Source organism: Pseudophryne corroboree, unplaced genomic scaffold (genome assembly GCF_028390025.1).
Source record: "Pseudophryne corroboree isolate aPseCor3 unplaced genomic scaffold, aPseCor3.hap2 scaffold_179, whole genome shotgun sequence".
NCBI classification, from domain to species: Eukaryota; Metazoa; Chordata; class Amphibia; order Anura; family Myobatrachidae; genus Pseudophryne; species Pseudophryne corroboree.
The window spans coordinates 1,137,278-1,161,071 of record NW_026968428.1 but is presented as its reverse complement, the minus strand read 5'-3'; the positions used below and the strand labels follow the sequence as shown (position 1 = coordinate 1,161,071).

The 23,794-nt window shown below is 49.8% G+C and overlaps 38 non-coding genes and 4 pseudogenes across 38 annotated transcripts; all 42 read right to left on the bottom strand.

The window, feature by feature from the left end:
* Nucleotides 1-914: 914 nt before the first annotated feature.
* LOC135002608 (U1 spliceosomal RNA) lies at nt 915-1,077 on the bottom strand. The gene has a single exon (XR_010203796.1). It is a non-coding gene; the product is annotated as a U1 spliceosomal RNA (small nuclear RNA).
* A 152-nt stretch (nt 1,078-1,229) lies between these two features.
* LOC135002470 (U1 spliceosomal RNA) lies at nt 1,230-1,393 on the bottom strand. The gene has a single exon (XR_010203662.1). It is a non-coding gene; the product is annotated as a U1 spliceosomal RNA (small nuclear RNA).
* Nucleotides 1,394-2,088: 695 nt separating this feature from the next.
* Nucleotides 2,089-2,230, bottom strand: LOC135002722 (U1 spliceosomal RNA; annotated as a pseudogene).
* A 152-nt stretch (nt 2,231-2,382) lies between these two features.
* Nucleotides 2,383-2,546, bottom strand: LOC135002574 (U1 spliceosomal RNA). Its single transcript, XR_010203764.1, has one exon. It is a non-coding gene; the product is annotated as a U1 spliceosomal RNA (small nuclear RNA).
* A 670-nt stretch (nt 2,547-3,216) lies between these two features.
* Nucleotides 3,217-3,379, bottom strand: LOC135002682 (U1 spliceosomal RNA). Its single transcript, XR_010203866.1, has one exon. It is a non-coding gene; the product is annotated as a U1 spliceosomal RNA (small nuclear RNA).
* A 152-nt stretch (nt 3,380-3,531) lies between these two features.
* LOC135002451 (U1 spliceosomal RNA) lies at nt 3,532-3,695 on the bottom strand. Its single transcript, XR_010203644.1, has one exon. It is a non-coding gene; the product is annotated as a U1 spliceosomal RNA (small nuclear RNA).
* A 671-nt stretch (nt 3,696-4,366) lies between these two features.
* LOC135002768 (U1 spliceosomal RNA) lies at nt 4,367-4,529 on the bottom strand. The gene has a single exon (XR_010203944.1). It is a non-coding gene; the product is annotated as a U1 spliceosomal RNA (small nuclear RNA).
* Nucleotides 4,530-4,681: 152 nt separating this feature from the next.
* LOC135002417 (U1 spliceosomal RNA) lies at nt 4,682-4,845 on the bottom strand. Its single transcript, XR_010203612.1, has one exon. It is a non-coding gene; the product is annotated as a U1 spliceosomal RNA (small nuclear RNA).
* Nucleotides 4,846-5,546: 701 nt separating this feature from the next.
* LOC135002830 (U1 spliceosomal RNA) lies at nt 5,547-5,681 on the bottom strand (annotated as a pseudogene).
* Nucleotides 5,682-5,833: 152 nt separating this feature from the next.
* LOC135002548 (U1 spliceosomal RNA) lies at nt 5,834-5,997 on the bottom strand. The gene has a single exon (XR_010203738.1). It is a non-coding gene; the product is annotated as a U1 spliceosomal RNA (small nuclear RNA).
* Nucleotides 5,998-6,667: 670 nt separating this feature from the next.
* On the bottom strand, nt 6,668-6,830 carry LOC135002693 (U1 spliceosomal RNA). The gene has a single exon (XR_010203875.1). It is a non-coding gene; the product is annotated as a U1 spliceosomal RNA (small nuclear RNA).
* Nucleotides 6,831-6,982: 152 nt separating this feature from the next.
* On the bottom strand, nt 6,983-7,146 carry LOC135002442 (U1 spliceosomal RNA). The gene has a single exon (XR_010203635.1). It is a non-coding gene; the product is annotated as a U1 spliceosomal RNA (small nuclear RNA).
* A 671-nt stretch (nt 7,147-7,817) lies between these two features.
* LOC135002779 (U1 spliceosomal RNA) lies at nt 7,818-7,980 on the bottom strand. Its single transcript, XR_010203954.1, has one exon. It is a non-coding gene; the product is annotated as a U1 spliceosomal RNA (small nuclear RNA).
* Nucleotides 7,981-8,132: 152 nt separating this feature from the next.
* Nucleotides 8,133-8,296, bottom strand: LOC135002526 (U1 spliceosomal RNA). Its single transcript, XR_010203717.1, has one exon. It is a non-coding gene; the product is annotated as a U1 spliceosomal RNA (small nuclear RNA).
* Nucleotides 8,297-8,448: 152 nt separating this feature from the next.
* LOC135002589 (U1 spliceosomal RNA) lies at nt 8,449-8,612 on the bottom strand. Its single transcript, XR_010203777.1, has one exon. It is a non-coding gene; the product is annotated as a U1 spliceosomal RNA (small nuclear RNA).
* A 670-nt stretch (nt 8,613-9,282) lies between these two features.
* On the bottom strand, nt 9,283-9,445 carry LOC135002716 (U1 spliceosomal RNA). The gene has a single exon (XR_010203897.1). It is a non-coding gene; the product is annotated as a U1 spliceosomal RNA (small nuclear RNA).
* Nucleotides 9,446-9,597: 152 nt separating this feature from the next.
* Nucleotides 9,598-9,761, bottom strand: LOC135002595 (U1 spliceosomal RNA). Its single transcript, XR_010203783.1, has one exon. It is a non-coding gene; the product is annotated as a U1 spliceosomal RNA (small nuclear RNA).
* Nucleotides 9,762-10,431: 670 nt separating this feature from the next.
* Nucleotides 10,432-10,594, bottom strand: LOC135002778 (U1 spliceosomal RNA). The gene has a single exon (XR_010203953.1). It is a non-coding gene; the product is annotated as a U1 spliceosomal RNA (small nuclear RNA).
* A 152-nt stretch (nt 10,595-10,746) lies between these two features.
* LOC135002525 (U1 spliceosomal RNA) lies at nt 10,747-10,910 on the bottom strand. Its single transcript, XR_010203716.1, has one exon. It is a non-coding gene; the product is annotated as a U1 spliceosomal RNA (small nuclear RNA).
* Nucleotides 10,911-11,062: 152 nt separating this feature from the next.
* On the bottom strand, nt 11,063-11,226 carry LOC135002588 (U1 spliceosomal RNA). Its single transcript, XR_010203776.1, has one exon. It is a non-coding gene; the product is annotated as a U1 spliceosomal RNA (small nuclear RNA).
* A 670-nt stretch (nt 11,227-11,896) lies between these two features.
* Nucleotides 11,897-12,059, bottom strand: LOC135002783 (U1 spliceosomal RNA). The gene has a single exon (XR_010203958.1). It is a non-coding gene; the product is annotated as a U1 spliceosomal RNA (small nuclear RNA).
* Nucleotides 12,060-12,211: 152 nt separating this feature from the next.
* LOC135002561 (U1 spliceosomal RNA) lies at nt 12,212-12,375 on the bottom strand. The gene has a single exon (XR_010203751.1). It is a non-coding gene; the product is annotated as a U1 spliceosomal RNA (small nuclear RNA).
* Nucleotides 12,376-13,048: 673 nt separating this feature from the next.
* Nucleotides 13,049-13,211, bottom strand: LOC135002728 (U1 spliceosomal RNA). Its single transcript, XR_010203908.1, has one exon. It is a non-coding gene; the product is annotated as a U1 spliceosomal RNA (small nuclear RNA).
* A 152-nt stretch (nt 13,212-13,363) lies between these two features.
* Nucleotides 13,364-13,527, bottom strand: LOC135002607 (U1 spliceosomal RNA). The gene has a single exon (XR_010203795.1). It is a non-coding gene; the product is annotated as a U1 spliceosomal RNA (small nuclear RNA).
* A 671-nt stretch (nt 13,528-14,198) lies between these two features.
* On the bottom strand, nt 14,199-14,361 carry LOC135002837 (U1 spliceosomal RNA). The gene has a single exon (XR_010203994.1). It is a non-coding gene; the product is annotated as a U1 spliceosomal RNA (small nuclear RNA).
* A 152-nt stretch (nt 14,362-14,513) lies between these two features.
* Nucleotides 14,514-14,677, bottom strand: LOC135002606 (U1 spliceosomal RNA). The gene has a single exon (XR_010203794.1). It is a non-coding gene; the product is annotated as a U1 spliceosomal RNA (small nuclear RNA).
* Nucleotides 14,678-15,370: 693 nt separating this feature from the next.
* Nucleotides 15,371-15,512, bottom strand: LOC135002665 (U1 spliceosomal RNA; annotated as a pseudogene).
* Nucleotides 15,513-15,664: 152 nt separating this feature from the next.
* On the bottom strand, nt 15,665-15,828 carry LOC135002731 (U1 spliceosomal RNA). Its single transcript, XR_010203909.1, has one exon. It is a non-coding gene; the product is annotated as a U1 spliceosomal RNA (small nuclear RNA).
* Nucleotides 15,829-16,529: 701 nt separating this feature from the next.
* LOC135002797 (U1 spliceosomal RNA) lies at nt 16,530-16,665 on the bottom strand (annotated as a pseudogene).
* Nucleotides 16,666-16,817: 152 nt separating this feature from the next.
* On the bottom strand, nt 16,818-16,981 carry LOC135002493 (U1 spliceosomal RNA). Its single transcript, XR_010203685.1, has one exon. It is a non-coding gene; the product is annotated as a U1 spliceosomal RNA (small nuclear RNA).
* A 671-nt stretch (nt 16,982-17,652) lies between these two features.
* On the bottom strand, nt 17,653-17,815 carry LOC135002709 (U1 spliceosomal RNA). The gene has a single exon (XR_010203891.1). It is a non-coding gene; the product is annotated as a U1 spliceosomal RNA (small nuclear RNA).
* Nucleotides 17,816-17,967: 152 nt separating this feature from the next.
* On the bottom strand, nt 17,968-18,131 carry LOC135002514 (U1 spliceosomal RNA). Its single transcript, XR_010203705.1, has one exon. It is a non-coding gene; the product is annotated as a U1 spliceosomal RNA (small nuclear RNA).
* Nucleotides 18,132-18,802: 671 nt separating this feature from the next.
* Nucleotides 18,803-18,965, bottom strand: LOC135002777 (U1 spliceosomal RNA). Its single transcript, XR_010203952.1, has one exon. It is a non-coding gene; the product is annotated as a U1 spliceosomal RNA (small nuclear RNA).
* Nucleotides 18,966-19,117: 152 nt separating this feature from the next.
* Nucleotides 19,118-19,281, bottom strand: LOC135002524 (U1 spliceosomal RNA). The gene has a single exon (XR_010203715.1). It is a non-coding gene; the product is annotated as a U1 spliceosomal RNA (small nuclear RNA).
* Nucleotides 19,282-19,433: 152 nt separating this feature from the next.
* LOC135002587 (U1 spliceosomal RNA) lies at nt 19,434-19,597 on the bottom strand. The gene has a single exon (XR_010203775.1). It is a non-coding gene; the product is annotated as a U1 spliceosomal RNA (small nuclear RNA).
* A 670-nt stretch (nt 19,598-20,267) lies between these two features.
* LOC135002715 (U1 spliceosomal RNA) lies at nt 20,268-20,430 on the bottom strand. Its single transcript, XR_010203896.1, has one exon. It is a non-coding gene; the product is annotated as a U1 spliceosomal RNA (small nuclear RNA).
* Nucleotides 20,431-20,582: 152 nt separating this feature from the next.
* LOC135002594 (U1 spliceosomal RNA) lies at nt 20,583-20,746 on the bottom strand. The gene has a single exon (XR_010203782.1). It is a non-coding gene; the product is annotated as a U1 spliceosomal RNA (small nuclear RNA).
* A 670-nt stretch (nt 20,747-21,416) lies between these two features.
* LOC135002775 (U1 spliceosomal RNA) lies at nt 21,417-21,579 on the bottom strand. The gene has a single exon (XR_010203950.1). It is a non-coding gene; the product is annotated as a U1 spliceosomal RNA (small nuclear RNA).
* Nucleotides 21,580-21,731: 152 nt separating this feature from the next.
* LOC135002523 (U1 spliceosomal RNA) lies at nt 21,732-21,895 on the bottom strand. The gene has a single exon (XR_010203714.1). It is a non-coding gene; the product is annotated as a U1 spliceosomal RNA (small nuclear RNA).
* Nucleotides 21,896-22,047: 152 nt separating this feature from the next.
* On the bottom strand, nt 22,048-22,211 carry LOC135002586 (U1 spliceosomal RNA). The gene has a single exon (XR_010203774.1). It is a non-coding gene; the product is annotated as a U1 spliceosomal RNA (small nuclear RNA).
* Nucleotides 22,212-22,881: 670 nt separating this feature from the next.
* LOC135002782 (U1 spliceosomal RNA) lies at nt 22,882-23,044 on the bottom strand. Its single transcript, XR_010203957.1, has one exon. It is a non-coding gene; the product is annotated as a U1 spliceosomal RNA (small nuclear RNA).
* A 152-nt stretch (nt 23,045-23,196) lies between these two features.
* On the bottom strand, nt 23,197-23,360 carry LOC135002560 (U1 spliceosomal RNA). The gene has a single exon (XR_010203750.1). It is a non-coding gene; the product is annotated as a U1 spliceosomal RNA (small nuclear RNA).
* Between the last annotated feature and the right edge of the window lie 434 nt (nt 23,361-23,794).

The window sequence follows — 23,794 nt, the reverse complement described above, 5'->3', positions numbered from 1 at the left end:
GGCTTCGGGACCACGAAGAGGCTTGAATAAAAGCCTTCTCCCTGCTGACTAATGCCGATTTGAACAATCGGTGAGGGGGAACGTCTTGAAACCCCAGTTTGTACCCTTGGGACACTATTTGTAAAACCCACGAGTCCAGGTCCAAATTAATCCAGAACTGACTGAAGTGTTTTAGACGTGCCCCCACTGGTGTGGGCTCCTCCAAGAGAGCCCCAGCGTCATGCAGTGGATTTGGCAGAAGCAGAGGACGATCTCTGCTCCTGCGATCTTGAAGAGGCTACAGACCTCTTCCCTCTTCTCCTTCCTCTACCTGCAAAGAAAGGGGAATCTTAACTTCTTGCATATCTATTGGGCCAAAATGACTGCGTTAGATAATGATGCGTCTTCATCCGTTGAGAGGGAACATAGGGCAAGAAGGTTGACTTACCTGCGGGAGCTGCCGAGATCAAATTAACTAGGCCGTCGCCAAACAAGGCTTCACCTTCATAGTGAAGAGACTCCCTTTCTTCTTGGAGTCAGCATCAGCATTCCCTTGGTGAATACACAATGCCCTCCTATCCGAGACTGCCATGAAATTGGCCCGTGAACTCAAGAGTCCTATATCCCTTGCAGTCGTAAGTATGCTGCAGTGTCCTTGATATGATCTAACGTAAGGAGCATCCCATGTCTCCAGGATATCTATATCGGATGACAAGGTATTCGACCAATTCTTGAATACTACTACTCACCCATGCGCATGTAATGGCAGGTCTAAGTAATGTACCCGTGGTAGTTCGCATTGTGCGTTGGAAGGCACAAAGTAAGCAGACAGGAGAAGTCAGGATAGTGCGCAAGGGCATAGAAGGGAGCGGCTCAAGAAAAGAGAAGTGGAAACAGACAGCAAACTAGGCTGGAGAGAGACCTGAGACAAAGAGATCTGAATAATACGAGAGCCGACCAGGGGAAACACAAATTATGCAGTCAAGTTTCCCACATTTGGGGAAATCGCAGGAGCAGCACACCCAGAGTGCAATGGGTGAGCCTTGCCCTGGGAGAAGCACCTTCATGATCATAGTATCTCACCTGGCAGGTAAGTAGGAGTTGGGCTAGAGCTGGGGAGGGTCGCTGCTCAGGCACCTCCCTGTCAAGTGAAGGAGATCCAACTGAGGCAGCACAAGGAAACTCTCGAAAGAAGAACAAGGCTAGAGGAAGATCTGAGACAAAGAAATCTGACTTTTACCAGAGCTGACCAGAGGAAAGCACAAACACAGTCCCCCACTACCACAAATAATGCAGTCAAGTTACCCACATTTGGGGAAATCACAGGGGTCAGCATACCCAGAATGCAATGAATGAACCTCACCCTGGGAGAACAATCTTCATGACCATGGTATCTCCTATGCAAAATAAGTATGATTTGGGATAGGGCTGGGGAGGGCCGCTGCTCAGGCACATCTCTGTCAAGTAAAGGAGATTCAACTGAGGCAGCACAAGGGAACTCTCATCTGGGGACAACAACTGCAGGGAGAACACATATTTTCAGATGAACATGGGAGGGCAGAAGGCTGACTAATACTGAAGCACCACCAAACAACAAACCAAATGCAACAACTAGTACAAGCATTCCTGGGGGAAGGTCTGCAGAAGACGGATTTGCATACGGTGATGTCATCCAAGCAGTGGGCCAAAGTTGGCTGGAACCCTCAACTGCATATGAAAAGAGAAAAGGGGTATGCAGGGCATGGCGGCCTTCTGCGGCGCTTGGATGACCCCTAGTTTGCATTAAACACCCCCACCCTCCTTCGGTGTGGGGCTCATGTTGGCCATGCCCCAGCCCCTGAAGCATTCAAGCTGATTTCTTGCAGCAGCTGGGCACTGTAACAGCTCCAGAGCTGCTCTGTAAGGCAAGTAAAAGGGTGTGGGCCCTGCAGCACTACCTGTAGTTTGCATTGTGCATTGTAAGGCACTAAGTAAGCAGATAGGAGGAGAAGTCAGGATAGTGCACAAGGGTATAGAAGGGAGGGGCTAAAGAAAAAAGAAGTGGAAACAGACAGCAAACTAGGCTGGAGAGAGACCTGAGACAAAGAGATCTGAATTATATGAGAGCTGACCAGGGGAAACACAAATTATGCAGTCAAGTTTCCCACATTTGGGGAAATCACAGGGGCAGCACACCCAGAGTGCAATGGGTGATCCTTGCCCTGGGAGAAGCACCTTCATGATCATAGTATCTCACCTGACAGGTAAGTAGGAGTTGAGCTAGAGCTGGGGAGGGTCGCTGCTCGGGCACCCCCCTGTCAAGTGAAGGAGATCCAACTGAGGCAGCACAAGGGAACTCTCGAAAGAAGAACAAGGCTAGAGGAAAATCTGAGACAAAGAAATCTGACTTTTACCAGAGCTGACCAGAGGAAAGCACAAACACAGTCCCCCACTACCACAAATAATGCAGTCGAGTTTGCCACATTTGGGGAAATCACAGGGGTCAGCATACCCAGAATGCAATGAATGAACCTCACCCTGGGAGAACAATCTTCATGACCATGGTATCGGCTATGCAAAATAAGTATGATTTGGGATAGGGCTGGGGAGGGCCGCTGCTCAGGCACATCTCTGTCAAGTAAAGGAGATTCAACTGAGGCAGCACAAGGGAACTCTCATCTGGGGACAACAACTGCAGAGAGAACACATATTTTCAGATGAACATGGGAGGGCAGAAGGCTGCCTAATACTGAAGCACCCCCAAACAACAAACCAAATGCAACAACTAGTGCTAGCATTCCTGGGGGAAGGCTGCAGCAGATGGATTTGCATATGGTGATGTCATCCAAGCAGTGGGTCAAAGTTGGCTTCAACCCTCGTCTGCATATGAAAAGAGAAAAGGGGCGTGCAGGGCATGGCAGCCTTTTGCAGCACTTGGATGACCCCTAGTTCGCATTAAACATCTCCACCCTCCTTCGGTGTGGGTCTCATGTTGGCTATGCACCATCCCCTAAAGTATTCAAGCTGATTTCTTGCAGCAGCTGGGCACTGTAACAGCTCCAGAGCTGCTCTGTAAGGCAAATAAAAGGGTGTGGGACCTGCAGCACTACCTGTAGTTTGCATTGTGCGTTGGAAGGCACAAAGTAAGCAGACGGGAGAAGTCAGGATAGTGCGCAAGGGCATAGAAGGGAGCGGCTCAAGAAAAGAGAAGTGTGAACAGACAGCAAACTAGGCTGGAGAGAGACCTGAGACAAAGAGATCTGAATTATACGAGAGCCGACCAGAGGAAACACAAATTATGCAGTCAAGTGTCCCACATTTGGGGAAATCACAGGAGCAGCACACCCAGAGTGCAATGGGTGAGCCTTGCCCTGGGAGAAGCACCTTCCTGATCATAGTATCTCACCTGGCAGGTAAGTAGGAGTTGGGCTAGAGCTGGGGAGGGTCGCTGCTCGGGCACCCCCATGTCAAGTGAATGAGATCCAACTGAGGCAGCACAAGGGAACTCTCGAAAGAAGAACAAGGCTAGAGGAAGATCTGAGACAAAGAAATCTGACTTTTACCAGAGCTGACCAGAGGAAAGCACAAACACAGTCCCCCACTACCACAAATAATGCAGTCGAGTTTCCCACATTTGGGGAAATCACAGGGGTCAGCATACCCAGAATGCAATGAATGAACCTCACCCTGGGAGAACAATCTTCATGACCATGGTATCTTCTATGCAAAATAAGTATGATTTGGGATAGGGCTGGGGAGGGCCGCTGCTCAGGCACATCTCTGTCAAGTAAAGGAGATTCAACTGAGGCAGCACAAGTGAACTCTCATCTGGGGACAACAACTGCAGGGAGAACACATATTTTCAGATGAACATGGGAGGGCAGAAGGCTACCTAATACTGAAGCACCCCCAAACAACAAACCAAATGCAACAACTAGTGCAAGCATTCCTGGGGGAAGGCCTGCAGCAGATGGATTTGCATATGGTGATGTCATCCAAGCAGTGGGTCAAAGTTGGCTTCAACCCTCATCTGCATATGAAAAGAGAAAAGGGGCGTGCAGGGCATGGCAGCCTTTTTCGGCGCTTGGATGACCCCTAGTTCGCATTAAACACCTCCACCCTCCTTCGGTGTGGGGCTCATGTTGGCTATGCCCCAGCCCCTGAAGCATTCAAGCTGATTCCTTGCAGCAGTTGGGCACTGTAACAGCTCCAGAGCTGCTCTGTAAGGCAAGTAAAAGGGCGTGGGACCTGCAGCACTACCTGTAGTTCGCATTGTGCGTTGGAAGGCACAAATTAAGCAGACGGGAGAAGTCAGGATAGTGCTCAAGGGCATAGAAGGGAGCGGCTCAAGAAAAGAGAAGTGGAAACAGACAGCAAACTAGGCTGGAGAGAGACCTGAGACAAAGAGATCTGAATTATACGAGAGCCGACCAGGGGAAACACAAATTATGCAGTCAAGTTTCCCACATTTGGGGAAATCACAGGAACAGCACACCCAGAGTGCAATGGGTGAGCCTTGCCCTGGTAGAAGCACCTTCCTGATCATAGTATCTCACCTGGCAGGTAAGTAGGAGTTGGGCTAGAGCTGGGGAGGGTCGCTGCTCGGGCACCCCCCTGTCAAGTGAAGGAGATCCAACTGAGGCAGCACAAGGGAACTCTCGAAAGAAGAACAAGGCTAGAGGAAGGTCTGAGACAAAGAAATCTGACTTTTACCAGAGCTGACCAGAGGAAAGCACAAACACAGTCCCCCACTACCATAAATAATGCAGTCAAGTTTCCCACATTTGGGGAAATCACAGGGGTCAGCATACCCAGAATGCAATGAATGAACCTCACCCTGGGAGAACAATCTTCATGACCATGGTATCTCCTATGCAAAATAAGTATGATTTGGGATAGGGCTGGGGAGGGCCGCTGCTCAGGCACATCTCTGTCAAGTAAAGGAGATTCAACTGAGGCAGCACAAAGGAACTCTCATCTGGGGACAACAACTGCAGGGAGAACACATATTTTCAGATGAACATGGGAGGGCAGAAGGCTACCTAATACTGAAGCACCCCCAAACAACAAACCAAATGCAACAACTAGTGCAAGCATTCCTGGGGAAGGTCTGCAGAAGACGGATTTGCATACGGTGATGTCATCCAAGCAGTGGGCCAAAGTTGGCTGGAACCCTCATCTGCATATGAAAAGAGAAAAGGAGTATGCAGGGCATGGCGGCCTTTTGCGGCGCTTGGATGACCCCTAGTTCGCATTAAACACCCCCACCCTCCTTCGGTGTGGGGCTCATGTTGGCCATGCCCCAGCCCCTGAAGCATTCAAGCTGATTTCTTGCAGCAGCTGGGCACTGTAACAGCTCCAGAGCTGCTCTGTAAGGCAAGTAAAAGGGTGTGGGCCCTGCAGCACTACCTGTAGTTTGCATTGTGAATTGTAAGGCACAAAGTAAGCAGACGGGAGGAGAAGTCAGGATAGTGCACAAGGGTATAGAAGGGAGGGGCTCAAGAAAAAAGAAGTGGAAACAGACAGCAAACTAGGCTGGAGAGAGACCTGAGACAAAGAGATCTGAATTATATGAGAGCCGACCAGGGGAAATACAAATTATGCAGTCAAGTTTCCCACATTTGGGGAAATCACTGGGGCAGCACACCCAGAGTGCAATGGGTGATCCTTGCCCTGGGAGAAGCAACTTCATGATCATAGTATCTCACCTGGCAGGTAAGTAGGAGTTGGGCTAGAGCTGGGGAGGGTCGCTGCTCGGGCACCCCCCTGTCAAGTGAAGGAGATCCAACTGAGGCAGCACAAGGAATCTCTCGAAAGAAGAACAAGGCTAGAGGAAGATCTGAGACAAATAAATCTGATTTTTACCAGAGCTGACCAGAGGAAAGAACAAACACAGTCCCCCACTACCACAAATAATGCAGTCGAGTTTCCCACATTTGGGGAAATCATATGGGTCAGCATACCCAGAATGCAATGAATGAACCTCACCCTGGGAGAACAATCTTCATGACCATGGTATCTCCTATGCAAAATAAGTATGATTTGGGATAGGGCTGGGGAGGGCCGCTGCTCAGGCACATCTCTGTCAAGTAAAGGAGATTCAACTGAGGCAGCAGAAGGGAACTCTCATCTGGGGACAACAACTGCAGGGAGAACACATATTTTCAGATGAACATGGGAGGGCAGAAGGCTACCTAATACTGAAGCACCCCCAAACAACAAACCAAATGCAACAACTAGTGCAAGCATTCCTGGGGGAAGGCCTGCAGCAGATGGATTTGCATATGGTGATGTCATCCAAGCAGTGGGTCAAAGTTGGCTTCAACCCTCGTCTGCATATGAAAAGAGAAAAGGGGCGTGCAGGGCATGGCAGCCTTTTTCGGCGCTTGGATGACCCCTAGTTCGCATTAAACACCTCCACCCTCCTTTGGTGTGGGGCTCATGTTGGCTATGCCCCAGCCCCGAAGCATTCAAGCTGAGTTCTTGCAGCAGCTGGGCACTGTAACAGCTCCAGAGCTGCTCTGTAAGGCAAATAAAAGGGTGTGGGACCTGCAGCACTACCTGTAGTTCGCATTGTGCATTGGAAGGCACAAAGTAAGCAGACGGGAGAAGTCAGGATAGTGCGCAAGGGCATAGAAGGGAGCGGCTCAAGAAAAGAGAAGTGGAAACAGACAGCAAAGTAGGCTGGAGAGAGACCTGAGACAAAGAGATCTGAATTATACGAGAGCCGACCAGGGAAAACACAAATTATGCAGTCAAGTTTCCCACATTTGGGGAAATCACAGGAGCAGCACACCCAGAGTGCAATGGGTGAGCCTTGCCCTGGGAGAAGCACCTTTCTGATCATAGTATCTCACCTGGCAGGTAAGTAGGAGTTGGGCTAGAGCTGGGGAGGGTCGCTGCTCGGGCACCCCCCTGTCAAGTGAAGGAGATCCAACTGAGGCAGCACAAGGGAACTCTCGAAAGAAGAACAAGGCTAGAGGAAGATCTGAGACAAAAAAATCTGACTTTTACCAGAGCTGACCAGAGGAAAGAACAAACACAGTCCCCCACTACCACAAATAATGCAGTCAAGTTTCCCACATTTGGGGAAATCACAGGGGTCAGCATACCCAGAATGCAATGAATGAACCTCACCCTGGGAGAACAATTTTTATGACCATTGTATCTCCTATGCAAAATAAGTATGATTTGGGATAGGGCTGTGGAGTGCCGCTGCTCAGGCACATCTCTGTCAAGTAAAGGAGATTCAACTGAGGCAGCACAAGGGAACTCTCATCTGGGGACAACAACTGCAGGGAGAACACATATTTTCAGATGAACATGGGAGGGCAGAAGGCTACCTAATACTGAAGCACCCCCAAACAACAAACCAAATGCAACAACTATTGCAAGCATTCCTGGGGGAAGGCCTGCAGCAGATGGATTTGCATATGGTGATGTCATCCAAGCAGTGGGTCAAAGTTGGCTTCAACCCTCGTCTGCATATGAAAAGAGAAAAGGGGCGTGCAGGGCATGGCAGCCTTTTTCGGCACTTGGATGACCCCTAGTTCGCATTAAACACCTCCACCCTCCTTCGGTGTGGGGCTCATGTTGGCTATGCCCCAGCCCCTGAAGCATTCAAGCTGATTTCTTGCAGCAGCTGGGCACTGTAACAGCTCCAGAGCTGCTCTGTAAGGCAAGTAAAAGGGCGTGGGCCCTGCAACACTACCTGTAGTTCGCATTGTGCGTTGGAAGGCACAAATTAAGCAGACGGGAGAAGTCAGGATAGTGCGCAAGGGCATAGAAGGGAGCTGCTCAAGAAAAGAGAAGTGGAAACAGACAGCAAACTAGGCTGGAGAGAGACCTGAGACAAAGAGATCTGAATTATACGAGAGCCGACCAGGGGAAACACAAATTATGCAGTCAAGTTTCCCACATTTGGAGAAATCACAGGAGCAGCACACCCAGAGTGCAATGGGTGAGCCTTGCCCTGGGAGAAGCACCTTCATGATCATAGTATATCACCTGGCAGGTAAGTAGGAGTTGGGCTAGAGCTGGGGAGGGTCGCTGCTCGGGCACCCCCCTGTCAAGTGAAGGAGATCCAACTGAGGCAGCACAAGGGAACTCTCGAAAGAAGAACAAGGCTAGAGGAAAATCTGAGACAAAGAAATCTGACTTTTACCAGAGCTGACCAGAGGAAAGAACAAACACAGTCCCCCACTACCACAAATAATGCAGTCGAGTTTCCCACATTTGGGGAAATCATACGGGTCAGCATACTCAGAATGCAATGAATGAACCTCACCCTGGGAGAACAATCTTCATGACCATGGTATCTCCTATGCAAAATAAGTATGATTTGGGATAGGGCTGGGGAGAGTCGCTGCTCGGGCACCCCCCTGTCAAGTGAAGGAGATCCAACTGAGGCAGCACAAGGAATCTCTCGAAAGAAGAACAAGGCTAGAGGAAGATCTGAGACAAATAAATCTGACTTTTACCAGAGCTGACCAGAGGAAAGAACAAACACAGTCCCCCACTACCACAAATAATGCAGTCGAGTTTCCCACATTTGAGGAAATCATACGGGTCAGCATACCCAGAATGCAATGAATGAACCTCACCCTGGGAGAACAATCTTCATGACCATGGTATCTCCTATGCAAAATAAGTATGATTTGGGATAGGGCTGGGGAGGGCCGCTGCTCAGGCACATCTCTGTCAAGTAAAGGAGATTCAACTGAGGCAGCACAAGGGAACTCTCATCTGGGGACAACAACTGCAGGGAGAACACATATTTTCAGATGAACATGGGAGGGCAGAAGGCTACCTAATACTGAAGCACCCCCAAACAACAAACCAAATGCAACAACTAGTGCAAGCATTCCTGGGGGAAGGCCTGCAGCAGATGGATTTGCATATGGTGATGTCATCCAAGCAGTGGGTCAAAGTTGGCTTCAACCCTCGTCTGCATATGAAAAGAGAAAAGGGGCGTGCAGGGCATGGCAGCCTTTTTCGGCGCTTGGATGACCCCTAGTTCGCATTAAACACCTCCACCCTCCTTCGGTGTGGGGCTCATGTTGGCTATGCCCCAGCCCCGAAGCATTCAAGCTGAGTTCTTGCAGCAGCTGGGCACTGTAACAGCTCCAGAGCTGCTCTGTAAGGCAAATAAAAGGGTGTGGGACCTGCAGCACTACCTGTAGTTCGCATTGTGCATTGGAAGGCACAAAGTAAGCAGACGGGAGAAGTCAGGATAGTGCGCAAGGGCATAGAAGGGAGCGGCTCAAGAAAAGAGAAGTGGAAACAGACAGCAAAGTAGGCTGGAGAGAGACCTGAGACAAAGAGATCTGAATTATACGAGAGCCGACCAGGGAAAACACAAATTATGCAGTCAAGTTTCCCACATTTGGGGAAATCGCAGGAGCAGCACACCCAGAGTGCAATGGGTGAGCCTTGCCCTGGGAGAAGCACCTTCCTGATCATAGTATCTCACCTTGCAGGTAAGTAGGAGTTGGGCTAGAGCTGGGGAGGGTCGCTGCTCGGGCACCCCCCTGTCAAGTGAAGGAGATCCAACTGAGGCAGCACAAGGGAACTCTCGAAAGAAGAACAAGGCTAGAGGAAGATCTGAGACAAAAAAATCTGACTTTTACCAGAGCTGACCAGAGGAAAGAACAAACACAGTCCCCCACTACCACAAATAATGCAGTCGAGTTTCCCACATTTGGGGAAATCACAGGGGTCAGCATACCCAGAATGCAATGAATGAACGTCAACCTGGGAGAACAATTTTCATGACCATGGTATCTCCTATGCAAAATAAGTATGATTTGGGATAGGGCTGTGGAGTGCCGCTGCTCAGGCACATCTCTGTCAAGTAAAGGAGATTCAACTGAGGCAGCACAAGGGAACTCTCATCTGGGGACAACAACTGCAGGGAGAACACATATTTTCAGATGAACATGGGAGGGCAGAAGGCTACCTAATACTGAAGCACCCCCAAACAACAAACCAAATGCAACAACTATTGCAAGAATTCCTGGGGGAAGGCCTGCAGCAGATGGATTTGCATATGGTGATGTCATCCAAGCAGTGGGTCAAAGTTGGCTTCAACCCTCGTCTGCATATGAAAAGAGAAAAGGGGCGTGCAGGGCATGGCAGCCTTTTTCGGCGCTTGGATGACCCCTAGTTCGCATTAAACACCTCCACCCTCCTTCGGTGTGGGGCTCATGTTGGCTATGCCCCAGCCCCTGAAGCATTCAAGCTGATTTCTTGCAGCAGCTGGGCACTGTAACAGCTCCAGAGCTGCTCTGTAAGGCAAGTAAAAGGGCGTGGCCCTGCAACACTACCTGTAGTTCGCATTGTGCGTTGGAAGGCACAAATCAAGCAGACGGGAGAAGTCAGGATAGTGCGCAAGGGCATAGAAGGGAGCGGCTCAAGAAAAGAGAAGTGGAAACAGACAGCAAACTAGGCTGGAGAGAGACCTGAGACAAAGAGATCTGAATTATACGAGAGCCGACCAGGGGAAACACAAATTATGCAGTCAAGTTTCCCACATTTGGAGAAATCACAGGAGCAGCACACCCAGAGTGCAATGGGTGAGCCTTGCCCTGGGAGAAGCACCTTCATGATCATAGTATATCACCTGGCAGGTAAGTAGGAGTTGGGCTAGAGCTGGGGAGGGTCGCTGCTCGGGCACCCCCCTGTCAAGTGAAGGAGATCCAACTGAGGCAGCACAAGGGAACTCTCGAAAGAAGAACAAGGCTAGAGGAAAATCTGAGACAAAGAAATCTGACTTTTACCAGAGCTGACCAGAGGAAAGAACAAACACAGTCCCCCACTACCACAAATAATGCAGTCGAGTTTCCCACATTTGGGGAAATCATACGGGTCAGCATACTCAGAATGCAATGAATGAACCTCACCCTGGGAGAACAATCTTCATGACCATGGTATCTCCTATGCAAAATAAGTATGATTTGGGATAGGGCTGGGGAGAGTCGCTGCTCGGGCACCCCCCTGTCAAGTGAAGGAGATCCAACTGAGGCAGCACAAGGAATCTCTCGAAAGAAGAACAAGGCTAGAGGAAGATCTGAGACAAATAAATCTGACTTTTACCAGAGCTGACCAGAGGAAAGAACAAACACAGTCCCCCACTACCACAAATAATGCAGTCGAGTTTCCCACATTTGAGGAAATCATACGGGTCAGCATACCCAGAATGCAATGAATGAACCTCACCCTGGGAGAACAATCTTCATGACCATGGTATCTCCTATGCAAAATAAGTATGATTTGGGATAGGGCTGGGGAGGGCCGCTGCTCAGGCACATCTCTGTCAAGTAAAGGAGATTCAACTGAGGCAGCACAAGGGAACTCTCATCTGGGGACAACAACTGCAGGGAGAACACATATTTTCAGATGAACATGGGAGGGCAGAAGGCTACCTAATACTGAAGCACCCCCAAACAACAAACCAAATGCAACAACTAGTGCAAGCATTCCTGGGGGAAGGCCTGCAGCAGATGGATTTGCATATGGTGATGTCATCCAAGCAGTGGGTCAAAGTTGGCTTCAACCCTCGTCTGCATATGAAAAGAGAAAAGGGGCGTGCAGGGCATGGCAGCCTTTTTCGGCGCTTGGATGACCCCTAGTTCGCATTAAACACCTCCACCCTCCTTCGGTGTGGGGCTCATGTTGGCTATGCCCCAGCCCCGAAGCATTCAAGCTGAGTTCTTGCAGCAGCTGGGCACTGTAACAGCTCCAGAGCTGCTCTGTAAGGCAAATAAAAGGGTGTGGGACCTGCAGCACTACCTGTAGTTCGCATTGTGCATTGGAAGGCACAAAGTAAGCAGACGGGAGAAGTCAGGATAGTGCGCAAGGGCATAGAAGGGAGCGGCTCAAGAAAAGAGAAGTGGAAACAGACAGCAAACTAGGCTGGAGAGAGACCTGAGACAAAGAGATCTGAATTATACGAGAGCCAACCAGGGGAAACACAAATTATGCAGTCAAGTTTCCCACATTTGGAGAAATCACAGGAGCAGCACACCCAGAGTGCAATGGGTGAGCCTTGCCCTGGGAGAAGCACCTTCATGATCATAGTATATCACCTGGCAGGTAAGTAGGAGATGGGCTAGAGCTGGGGAGGGTCGCTGCTTGGGCACCCCCCTGTCAAGTGAAGGAGATCCAACTGAGGCAGCACAAGGAATCTCTCGAAAGAAGAACAAGGCTAGAGGAAGATCTGAGACAAATAAATCTGACTTTTACCAGAGCTGACCAGAGGAAAGAACAAACACAGTCCCCCACTACCACAAATAATGCAGTCGAGTTTCCCACATTTGGGGAAATCATACGGGTCAGCATACCCAGAATGCAATGAATGAACCTCACCCTGGGAGAACAATCTTCATGACCATGGTATCTCCTATGCAAAATAAGTATGATTTGGGATAGGGCTGGGGAGGGCCGCTGCTCAGGCACATCTCTGTCAAGTAAAGGAGATTCAACTGAGGCAGCACAAGGGAACTCTCATCTGGGGACAACAACTGCAGGGAGAACACATATTTTCAGATGAACATGGGAGGGCAGAAGGCTACCTAATACTGAAGCACCCCCAAACAACAAACCAAATGCAACAACTAGTGCAAGCATTCCTGGGGGAAGGCCTGCAGCAGATGGATTTGCATATGGTGATGTCATCCAAGCAGTGGGTCAAAGTTGGCTTCAACCCTCGTCTGCATATGAAAAGAGAAAAGGGGCGTGCAGGGCATGGCAGCCTTTTTCGGCGCTTGGATGACCCCTAGTTCGCATTAAACACCTCCACCCTCCTTCGGTGTGGGGCTCATGTTGGCTATGACCCAGCCCCGAAGCATTCAAGCTGATTTCTTGCAGCAGCTGGGCACTGTAACAGCTCCAGAGCTGCTCTGTAAGGCAAATAAAAGTGTGTGGGACCTGCAGCACTACCTGTAGTTCGCATTGTGCGTTGGAAGGCACAAAGTAAGCAGACGGGAGGAGAAGTCAGGATAGTGCACAAGGGTATAGAAGGGAGGGGCTCAAGAAAAAAGAAGTGGAAACAGACAGCAAACTAGGCTGGAGAGAGACCTGAGACAAAGAGATCTGAATTATACGAGAGCCGACCAGGGGAAACACAAATTATGCAGTCAAGTTTCCCACATTTGGGGAAATCACAGGAGCAGCACACCCAGAGTGCAATGGGTGAGCCTTGCCCTGGGAGAAGCACCTTCCTGATCATAGTATCTCAACTGGCAGGTAAGTAGGAGATGGGCTAGAGCTGGGGAGGGTCGCTGCTCGGGCACCCCCCTGTCAAGTGAAGGAGATCCAACTGAGGCAGCACAAGGAATCTCTCGAAAGAAGAACAAGGCTAGAGGAAGATCTGAGACAAATAAATCTGACTTTTACCAGAGCTGACCAGAGGAAAGAACAAACACAGTCCCCCACTACCACAAATAATGCAGTCGAGTTTCCCACATTTGGGGAAATCATACGGGTCAGCATACCCAGAATGCAATGAATGAACCTCACCCTGGGAGAACAATCTTCATGACCATGGTATCTTCTATGTAAAATAAGTATGATTTGGGATAGGGCTGGGGAGGGCCGCTGCTCAGAAACATCTCTGTCAAGTAAAGGAGATTCAACTGAGGCAGCACAAGGGAACTCTCATCTGGGGACAACAACTCCAGGGAGAACACAAATTTTAAGATGAAAATGGGAGGGCAGAAGGCTGCCTAATACTGAAGCACCCCCAAACAACAAACCAAATGCAACAACTAGTGCAAGCATTCCTGGGGGAAGGCCTGCAGCAGATGGATTTGCATATGGTGATGTCATCCAAGCAGTGAGTCAAAGTTGGCTTCAACCCTCGTCTGCATATGAAAAGAGAAAAGGGGCGTGCAGGGCATGGCGGCCTTTTGCGGCGCTTGGATGACCCCTAGTTCGCATTAAACGCCTCCACCCTCCTTCGGTGTGGGGCTCATGTTGGCTATGCCCCAGCCCCTGAAGCATTCAAGCTGATTTCTTGCAGCAGCTGGGCACTGTAACAGCTCCAGAGCTGCTCTGTAAGGCAAGTAAAAGGGTGTGGGCCCTGCAGCACTACCTGTAGTTCGCATTGTGCGTTGGAAGGCACAAATTAAGCAGACGGGAGAAGTCAGGATAGTGCGCAAGGGCATAGAAGGGAAAGGCTCAAGAAAAGAGAAGTGGAAACAGACAGCAAACTAGGCTGGAGAGAGACCTGAGACAAAGAGATCTGAATTATACGAGAGCCGACCAGGGGAAACACAAATTATGCAGTCAAGTTTCCCACATTTGGAAAAATCTCAGGAGCAGCAGACCCAGAGTGCAATGGGTGAGCCTTGCCCTGGGAGAAGCAACTTCATGATCATAGTATCTCACCTGGCAGGTAAGTAGGAGTTGGGCTAGAGCTGGGGAGGGTCGCTGCTCGGGCACCCCCCTGTCAAGTGAAGGAGATCCAACTGAGGCAGCACAAGGAATCTCTCGAAAGAAGAACAAGGCTAGAGGAAGATCTGAGACAAATAAATTTGACTTTTACCAGAGCTGACCAGAGGAAAGAACAAACACAGTCCCCCACTACCACAAATAATGCAGTCGAGTTTCCCACATTTGGGGAAATCATACGGGTCAGCATACCCAGAATGCAATGAATGAACCTCACCCTGGGAGAACAATCTTCATGACCATGGTATCTTCTATGTAAAATAAGTATGATTTGGGATAGGGCTGGGGAGGGCCGCTGCTCAGGCACATCTCTGTCAAGTAAAGGAGATTCAACTGAGGCAGCACAAGGGAACTCTCATCTGGGGACAACAACTGCAGGGAGAACACATATTTTCAGATGAACATGGGAGGGCAGAAGGCTACCTAATACTGAAGCACCCCCAAACAACAAACCAAATGCAACAACTAGTGCAAGCATTCCTGGGGGAAGGCCTGCAGCAGATGGATTTGCATATGGTGATGTCATCCAAGCAGTGGGTCAAAGTTGGCTTCAACCCTCGTCTGCATATGAAAAGAGAAAAGGGGCGTGCAGTGCATGGCGGCCTTTTGCGGCGCTTGGATGACCCCTAGTTCGCATTAAACGCCTCCACCCTCCTTCGGTGTGGGGCTCATGTTGGCTATGCCCCAAGCCCCTGAAGCATTCAAGCTGATTTCTTGCAGCAGCTGGGCACTGTAACAGCTCCAGAGCTGCTCTGTAAGGCAAATAAAAGGGTTTGTGACCTGCAGCACTACCTGTAGTTCGCATTGTGCGTTGGAAGGCACAAAGTAAGCAGATGGGAGAAGTCAGGATAGTGCGCAAGGGCATAGAAGTGAGCGGCTCAAGAAAAGAGAAGTGGAAACAGACAGCAAACTAGGCTGGAGAGAGACCCGAGACAAAGAGATCTGAATTATATGAGAGCCGACCAGGGGAAACACAAATTATGCAGTCAAGTTTCCCACATTTGGGAAAATCGCAGGAGCAGCACACCCAGAGTGCAATGGGTGAGCCTTGCCCTGGGAGAAGCACCTTCATGATCATAGTATCTCACCTGGCAGGTAAGTAGGAGTTGGGCTAGAGCTGGGGATGGTCGCTGCTCGGGCACCCCTCTGTCAAGTGAAGGAGATCCAACTGAGGCAGCACAAGGGAACTCTCGAAAGAAGAACAAGGCTAGAGGAAGATCTGAGACAAAGAAATCTGACTTTTACCAGAGCTGACCAGAGGAAAGCACAAACACAGTCCCCCACTACCACAAATAATGCAGTCGAGTTTCCCACAATTGGGGAAATCACAGGGGTCAGCATACCCAGAATGCAATGAATGAACCTCACCCTGGGAGAACAATCTTCATGACCATGGTATCTCCTATGCAAAATAAGTATGATTTGGGATAGGGCTGGGGAGGGCCGCTGCTCAGGCACATCTCTGTCAAGTAAAGGAGATTCAACTGAGGCAGCACAAGGGAACTCTCATCTGGGGACAACAACTGCAGGGAGAACACATATTTTCAGATGAACATGGGAGGGCAGAAGGCTGCCTAATACTGATGCACCCCCAAACAACAAACCAAATGCAACAACTAGTACAAGCATTCCTGGGGGAAGGTCTGCAGAAGACGGATTTGCATACGGTGATGTCATCCAAGCAGTGGGCCAAAGTTGGCTGGAACCCTCATCTGCATATGAAAAGAGAAAAGGGGTATGCAGGGCATGGCGGCCTTTTGCGGCGATTGGATGACCCCTAGTTCGCATTAAACACCCCCACCCTCCTTCGGTGTGGGGCTCATGTTGGCCATGCCCCAGCCCCTGAAGCATTCAAGCTGATTTCTTGCAGCAGCTGGGCACTGTAACAGCTCCAGAGCTGCTCTGTAAGGCAAGTAAAAGGGTGTGGGCCCTGCAGCACTACCTGTAGTTCGCATTGTGCGTTGGAAGGCACAAAGTAAGCAGACGGGAGGAGAAGTCAGGATAGTGCACAACGGTATAGAAGGGAGGGGCTCAAGAAAAAAGAAGTGGAAACAGACAGCAAACTAGGCTGGAGAGAGACCCGAGACAAAGAGATCTGAATTATATGAGAGCCGAACAGGGGAAACACAAATTATGCAGTCAAGTTTCCCACATTTGGGGAAATCACAGGGGCAGCACACCCAGAGTGCAATGGGTGATCCTTGCCCTGGGAGAAGCAGCTTCATGATCATAGTATCTCACCTGGCAGGTAAGTAGGAGTTGGGCTAGAGCTGGGGAGGGTCGCTGCTCGGGCACCCCCCTGTCAAGTGAAGGAGATCCAACTGAGGCAGCACAAGGGAACTCTCGAAAGAAGAACAAGGCTAGAGGAAGATCTGAGACAAAGAAATCTGACTTTTACCAGAGCTGACCAGAGGAAAGTACAAACACAGTCCCCCACTACCACAAATAATGCAGTCGAGTTTCCCACATTTGTGGAAATCACAGGGGTCAGCATACCCAGAATGCAATGAATGAACCTCACCCTGGGAGAACAGTCTTCATGACCATGGTATCTCCTATGCAAAATAAGTATGATTTGGGATAGGGCTGGGGAGGGCCGCTGCTCAGGCACATCTCTGTCAAGTAAAGGAGATTCAACTGAGGCAGCACAAGGGAACTCTCATCTGGGGACAACAACTGCAGGGAGAACACATATTTTCAGATGAACATGGGAGGGCAGAAGGCTACCTAATACTGAAGCACCCCCAAACAACAAACAAAATGCAACAACTAGTGCAAGCATTCCTGGGGGAAGGCCTGCAGCAGATGGATTTGCATATGGTGATGTCATCCAAGCAGTGGGTCAAAGTTGGCTTCAACCCTCGTCTGCATATGAAAAGAGAAAAGGGGCGTGCAGGGCATGGCAGCCTTTTGCGGCGCTTGGATGACCCCTAGTTCACATTAAACACCTCCACCCTCCTTCGGTGTGGGGCTCATGTTGGCTATGCCCCAGCCCCTGAAGCATTCAAGCTGATTTCTTGCAGCAGCTGGGCACTGTAACAGCTCCAGAGCTGCTCTGTAAGGCAAATAAAAGTGTGTGGGACCTGCAGCACTACCTGTAGTTCGCATTGTGCGTTGGAAGGCACAAAGTAAGCAGACGGGAGAAGTCAGGATAGTGCGCAAGGGCATAGAAGGGAGCGGCTCAAGAAAAGAGAAGTGGAAACAGACAGCAAACTAGGCTGGAGAGAGACCTGAGACAAAGAGATCTGAATTATATGAGAGCAGACCAGGGGAAACACAAATTATGCAGTCAAGTTTCCCACATTTGGGGAAATCGCAGGAGCAGCACACCCAGAGTGCAATGGGTGATCCTTGCCCTGGGAGAAGCAACTTCATGATCATAGTATCTCACCTGGCAGGTAAGTAGGAGTTGGGCTAGAGCTGGGGAGGGTCGCTGCTCGGGCACCCCCCTGTCAAGTGAAGGAGATCCAACTGAGGCAGCACAAGGGAACTCTCGAAAGAAGAACAAGGCTAGAGGAAGATCTGAGACAAAGAAATCTGACTTTTACCAGAGCTGACCAGAGGAAAGCACAAACACAGTCCCTCACTACCACAAATAATGCAGTCCAGTTTCCCACATTTGGGGAAATCACAGGGGTCAGCATACCCAGAATGCAATGAATGAACCTCACCCTGGGAGAACAATCTTCATGACCATGGTATCTCCTATGCAAAATAAGTATGATTTGGGATAGAGCTGGGGAGGGCCGCTGCTCAGGCACATCTCTGTCAAGTAAAGGAGATTCAACTGAGGCAGCACAAGGGAACTCTCATCTGGGGACAACAACTGCAGGGAGAACACAAATTTTCAGATGAACATGGGAGGGCAGAAGGCTGCCTAATACTGAAGCACCCCCAAACAACAAACCAAATGCAACAACTAGTGCAAGCATTCCTGGGGGAAGGCCAGCAGCAGATGGATTTGCATATGGTGATGTCATCCAAGCAGTGGGTCAAAGTTGGCTTCAACCCTCGTCTGCATATGAAAAGAGAAAAGGGGCGTGCAGGGCATGGCAGCCTTTTTCGGCACTTGGATGACCCCTAGTTCGCATTAAACACCTCCACCCTCCTTCGGTGTGGGGCTCATGTTGGCTATGCCCCAGCCCCTGAAGCATTCAAGCTGATTTCTTGCAGCAGCTGGGCACTGTAACAGCTCCAGAGCTGCTCTGTAAGGCAAGTAAAAGGGCGTGGGCCCTGCAACACTACCTGTAGTTCGCATTGTGCGTTGGAAGGCACAAATTAAGCAGACGGGAGAAGTCAGGATAGTGCGCAAGGGCATAGAAGGGAGCTGCTCAAGAAAAGAGAAGTGGAAACAGACAGCAAACTAGGCTGGAGAGAGACCTGAGACAAAGAGATCTGAATTATACGAGAGCCGACCAGGGGAAACACAAATTATGCAGTCAAGTTTCCCACATTTGGAGAAATCACAGGAGCAGCACACCCAGAGTGCAATGGGTGAGCCTTGCCCTGGGAGAAGCACCTTCATGATCATAGTATATCACCTGGCAGGTAAGTAGGAGTTGGGCTAGAGCTGGGGAGGGTCGCTGCTCGGGCACCCCCCTGTCAAGTGAAGGAGATCCAACTGAGGCAGCACAAGGGAACTCTCGAAAGAAGAACAAGGCTAGAGGAAAATCTGAGACAAAGAAATCTGACTTTTACCAGAGCTGACCAGAGGAAAGAACAAACACAGTCCCCCACTACCACAAATAATGCAGTCGAGTTTCCCACATTTGGGGAAATCATACGGGTCAGCATACTCAGAATGCAATGAATGAACCTCACCCTGGGAGAACAATCTTCATGACCATGGTATCTCCTATGCAAAATAAGTATGATTTGGGATAGGGCTGGGGAGAGTCGCTGCTCGGGCACCCCCCTGTCAAGTGAAGGAGATCCAACTGAGGCAGCACAAGGAATCTCTCGAAAGAAGAACAAGGCTAGAGGAAGATCTGAGACAAATAAATCTGACTTTTACCAGAGCTGACCAGAGGAAAGAACAAACACAGTCCCCCACTACCACAAATAATGCAGTCGAGTTTCCCACATTTGAGGAAATCATACGGGTCAGCATACCCAGAATGCAATGAATGAACCTCACCCTGGGAGAACAATCTTCATGACCATGGTATCTCCTATGCAAAATAAGTATGATTTGGGATAGGGCTGGGGAGGGCCGCTGCTCAGGCACATCTCTGTCAAGTAAAGGAGATTCAACTGAGGCAGCACAAGGGAACTCTCATCTGGGGACAACAACTGCAGGGAGAACACATATTTTCAGATGAACATGGGAGGGCAGAAGGCTACCTAATACTGAAGCACCCCCAAACAACAAACCAAATGCAACAACTAGTGCAAGCATTCCTGGGGGAAGGCCTGCAGCAGATGGATTTGCATATGGTGATGTCATCCAAGCAGTGGGTCAAAGTTGGCTTCAACCCTCGTCTGCATATGAAAAGAGAAAAGGGGCGTGCAGGGCATGGCAGCCTTTTTCGGCGCTTGGATGACCCCTAGTTCGCATTAAACACCTCCACCCTCCTTCGGTGTGGGGCTCATGTTGGCTATGCCCCAGCCCCGAAGCATTCAAGCTGAGTTCTTGCAGCAGCTGGGCACTGTAACAGCTCCAGAGCTGCTCTGTAAGGCAAATAAAAGGGTGTGGGACCTGCAGCACTACCTGTAGTTCGCATTGTGCATTGGAAGGCACAAAGTAAGCAGACGGGAGAAGTCAGGATAGTGCGCAAGGGCATAGAAGGGAGCGGCTCAAGAAAAGAGAAGTGGAAACAGACAGCAAAGTAGGCTGGAGAGAGACCTGAGACAAAGAGATCTGAATTATACGAGAGCCGACCAGGGAAAACACAAATTATGCAGTCAAGTTTCCCACATTTGGGGAAATCGCAGGAGCAGCACACCCAGAGTGCAATGGGTGAGCCTTGCCCTGGGAGAAGCACCTTCCTGATCATAGTATCTCACCTTGCAGGTAAGTAGGAGTTGGGCTAGAGCTGGGGAGGGTCGCTGCTCGGGCACCCCCCTGTCAAGTGAAGGAGATCCAACTGAGGCAGCACAAGGGAACTCTCGAAAGAAGAACAAGGCTAGAGGAAGATCTGAGACAAAAAAATCTGACTTTTACCAGAGCTGACCAGAGGAAAGAACAAACACAGTCCCCCACTACCACAAATAATGCAGTCGAGTTTCCCACATTTGGGGAAATCACAGGGGTCAGCATACCCAGAATGCAATGAATGAACGTCAACCTGGGAGAACAATTTTCATGACCATGGTATCTCCTATGCAAAATAAGTATGATTTGGGATAGGGCTGTGGAGTGCCGCTGCTCAGGCACATCTCTGTCAAGTAAAGGAGATTCAACTGAGGCAGCACAAGGGAACTCTCATCTGGGGACAACAACTGCAGGGAGAACACATATTTTCAGATGAACATGGGAGGGCAGAAGGCTACCTAATACTGAAGCACCCCCAAACAACAAACCAAATGCAACAACTATTGCAAGCATTCCTGGGGGAAGGCCTGCAGCAGATGGATTTGCATATGGTGATGTCATCCAAGCAGTGGGTCAAAGTTGGCTTCAACCCTCGTCTGCATATGAAAAGAGAAAAGGGGCGTGCAGGGCATGGCAGCCTTTTTCGGCACTTGGATGACCCCTAGTTCGCATTAAACACCTCCACCCTCCTTCGGTGTGGGGCTCATGTTGGCTATGCCCCAGCCCCTGAAGCATTCAAGCTGATTTCTTGCAGCAGCTGGGCACTGTAACAGCTCCAGAGCTGCTCTGTAAGGCAAGTAAAAGGGCGTGGCCCTGCAACACTACCTGTAGTTCGCATTGTGCGTTGGAAGGCACAAATTAAGCAGACGGGAGAAGTCAGGATAGTGCGCAAGGGCATAGAAGGGAGCGGCTCAAGAAAAGAGAAGTGGAAACAGACAGCAAACTAGGCTGGAGAGAGACCTGAGACAAAGAGATCTGAATTATACGAGAGCCGACCAGGGGAAACACAAATTATGCAGTCAAGTTTCCCACATTTGGAGAAATCACAGGAGCAGCACACCCAGAGTGCAATGGGTGAGCCTTGCCCTGGGAGAAGCACCTTCATGATCATAGTATATCACCTGGCAGGTAAGTAGGAGTTGGGCTAGAGCTGGGGAGGGTCGCTGCTCGGGCACCCCCCTGTCAAGTGAAGGAGATCCAACTGAGGCAGCACAAGGGAACTCTCGAAAGAAGAACAAGGCTAGAGGAAAATCTGAGACAAAGAAATCTGACTTTTACCAGAGCTGACCAGAGGAAAGAACAAACACAGTCCCCCACTACCACAAATAATGCAGTCGAGTTTCCCACATTTGGGGAAATCATACGGGTCAGCATACTCAGAATGCAATGAATGAACCTCACCCTGGGAGAACAATCTTCATGACCATGGTATCTCCTATGCAAAATAAGTATGATTTGGGATAGGGCTGGGGAGAGTCGCTGCTCGGGCACCCCCCTGTCAAGTGAAGGAGATCCAACTGAGGCAGCACAAGGAATCTCTCGAAAGAAGAACAAGGCTAGAGGAAGATCTGAGACAAATAAATCTGACTTTTACCAGAGCTGACCAGAGGAAAGAACAAACACAGTCCCCCACTACCACAAATAATGCAGTCGAGTTTCCCACATTTGAGGAAATCATACGGGTCAGCATACCCAGAATGCAATGAATGAACCTCACCCTGGGAGAACAATCTTCATGACCATGGTATCTCCTATGCAAAATAAGTATGATTTGGGATAGGGCTGGGGAGGGCCGCTGCTCAGGCACATCTCTGTCAAGTAAAGGAGATTCAACTGAGGCAGCACAAGGGAACTCTCATCTGGGGACAACAACTGCAGGGAGAACACATATTTTCAGATGAACATGGGAGGGCAGAAGGCTACCTAATACTGAAGCACCCCCAAACAACAAACCAAATGCAACAACTAGTGCAAGCATTCCTGGGGGAAGGCCTGCAGCAGATGGATTTGCATATGGTGATGTCATCCAAGCAGTGGGTCAAAGTTGGCTTCAACCCTCGTCTGCATATGAAAAGAGAAAAGGGGCGTGCAGGGCATGGCAGCCTTTTTCGGCGCTTGGATGACCCCTAGTTCGCATTAAACACCTCCACCCTCCTTCGGTGTGGGGCTCATGTTGGCTATGCCCCAGCCCCGAAGCATTCAAGCTGAGTTCTTGCAGCAGCTGGGCACTGTAACAGCTCCAGAGCTGCTCTGTAAGGCAAATAAAAGGGTGTGGGACCTGCAGCACTACCTGTAGTTCGCATTGTGCATTGGAAGGCACAAAGTAAGCAGACGGGAGAAGTCAGGATAGTGCGCAAGGGCATAGAAGGGAGCGGCTCAAGAAAAGAGAAGTGGAAACAGACAGCAAACTAGGCTGGAGAGAGACCTGAGACAAAGAGATCTGAATTATACGAGAGCCAACCAGGGGAAACACAAATTATGCAGTCAAGTTTCCCACATTTGGAGAAATCACAGGAGCAGCACACCCAGAGTGCAATGGGTGAGCCTTGCCCTGGGAGAAGCACCTTCATGATCATAGTATATCACCTGGCAGGTAAGTAGGAGATGGGCTAGAGCTGGGGAGGGTCGCTGCTTGGGCACCCCCCTGTCAAGTGAAGGAGATCCAACTGAGGCAGCACAAGGAATCTCTCGAAAGAAGAACAAGGCTAGAGGAAGATCTGAGACAAATAAATCTGACTTTTACCAGAGCTGACCAGAGGAAAGAACAAACACAGTCCCCCACTACCACAAATAATGCAGTCGAGTTTCCCACATTTGGGGAAATCATACGGGTCAGCATACCCAGAATGCAATGAATGAACCTCACCCTGGGAGAACAATCTTCATGACCATGGTATCTCCTATGCAAAATAAGTATGATTTGGGATAGGGCTGGGGAGGGCCGCTGCTCAGGCACATCTCTGTCAAGTAAAGGAGATTCAACTGAGGCAGCACAAGGGAACTCTCATCTGGGGACAACAACTGCAGGGAGAACACATATTTTCAGATGAACATGGGAGGGCAGAAGGCTACCTAATACTGAAGCACCCCCAAACAACAAACCAAATGCAACAACTAGTGCAAGCATTCCTGGGGGAAGGCCTGCAGCAGATGGATTTGCATATGGTGATGTCATCCAAGCAGTGGGTCAAAGTTGGCTTCAACCCTCGTCTGCATATGAAAAGAGAAAAGGGGCGTGCAGGGCATGGCAGCCTTTTTCGGCGCTTGGATGACCCCTAGTTCGCATTAAACACCTCCACCCTCCTTCGGTGTGGGGCTCATGTTGGCTATGACCCAGCCCCGAAGCATTCA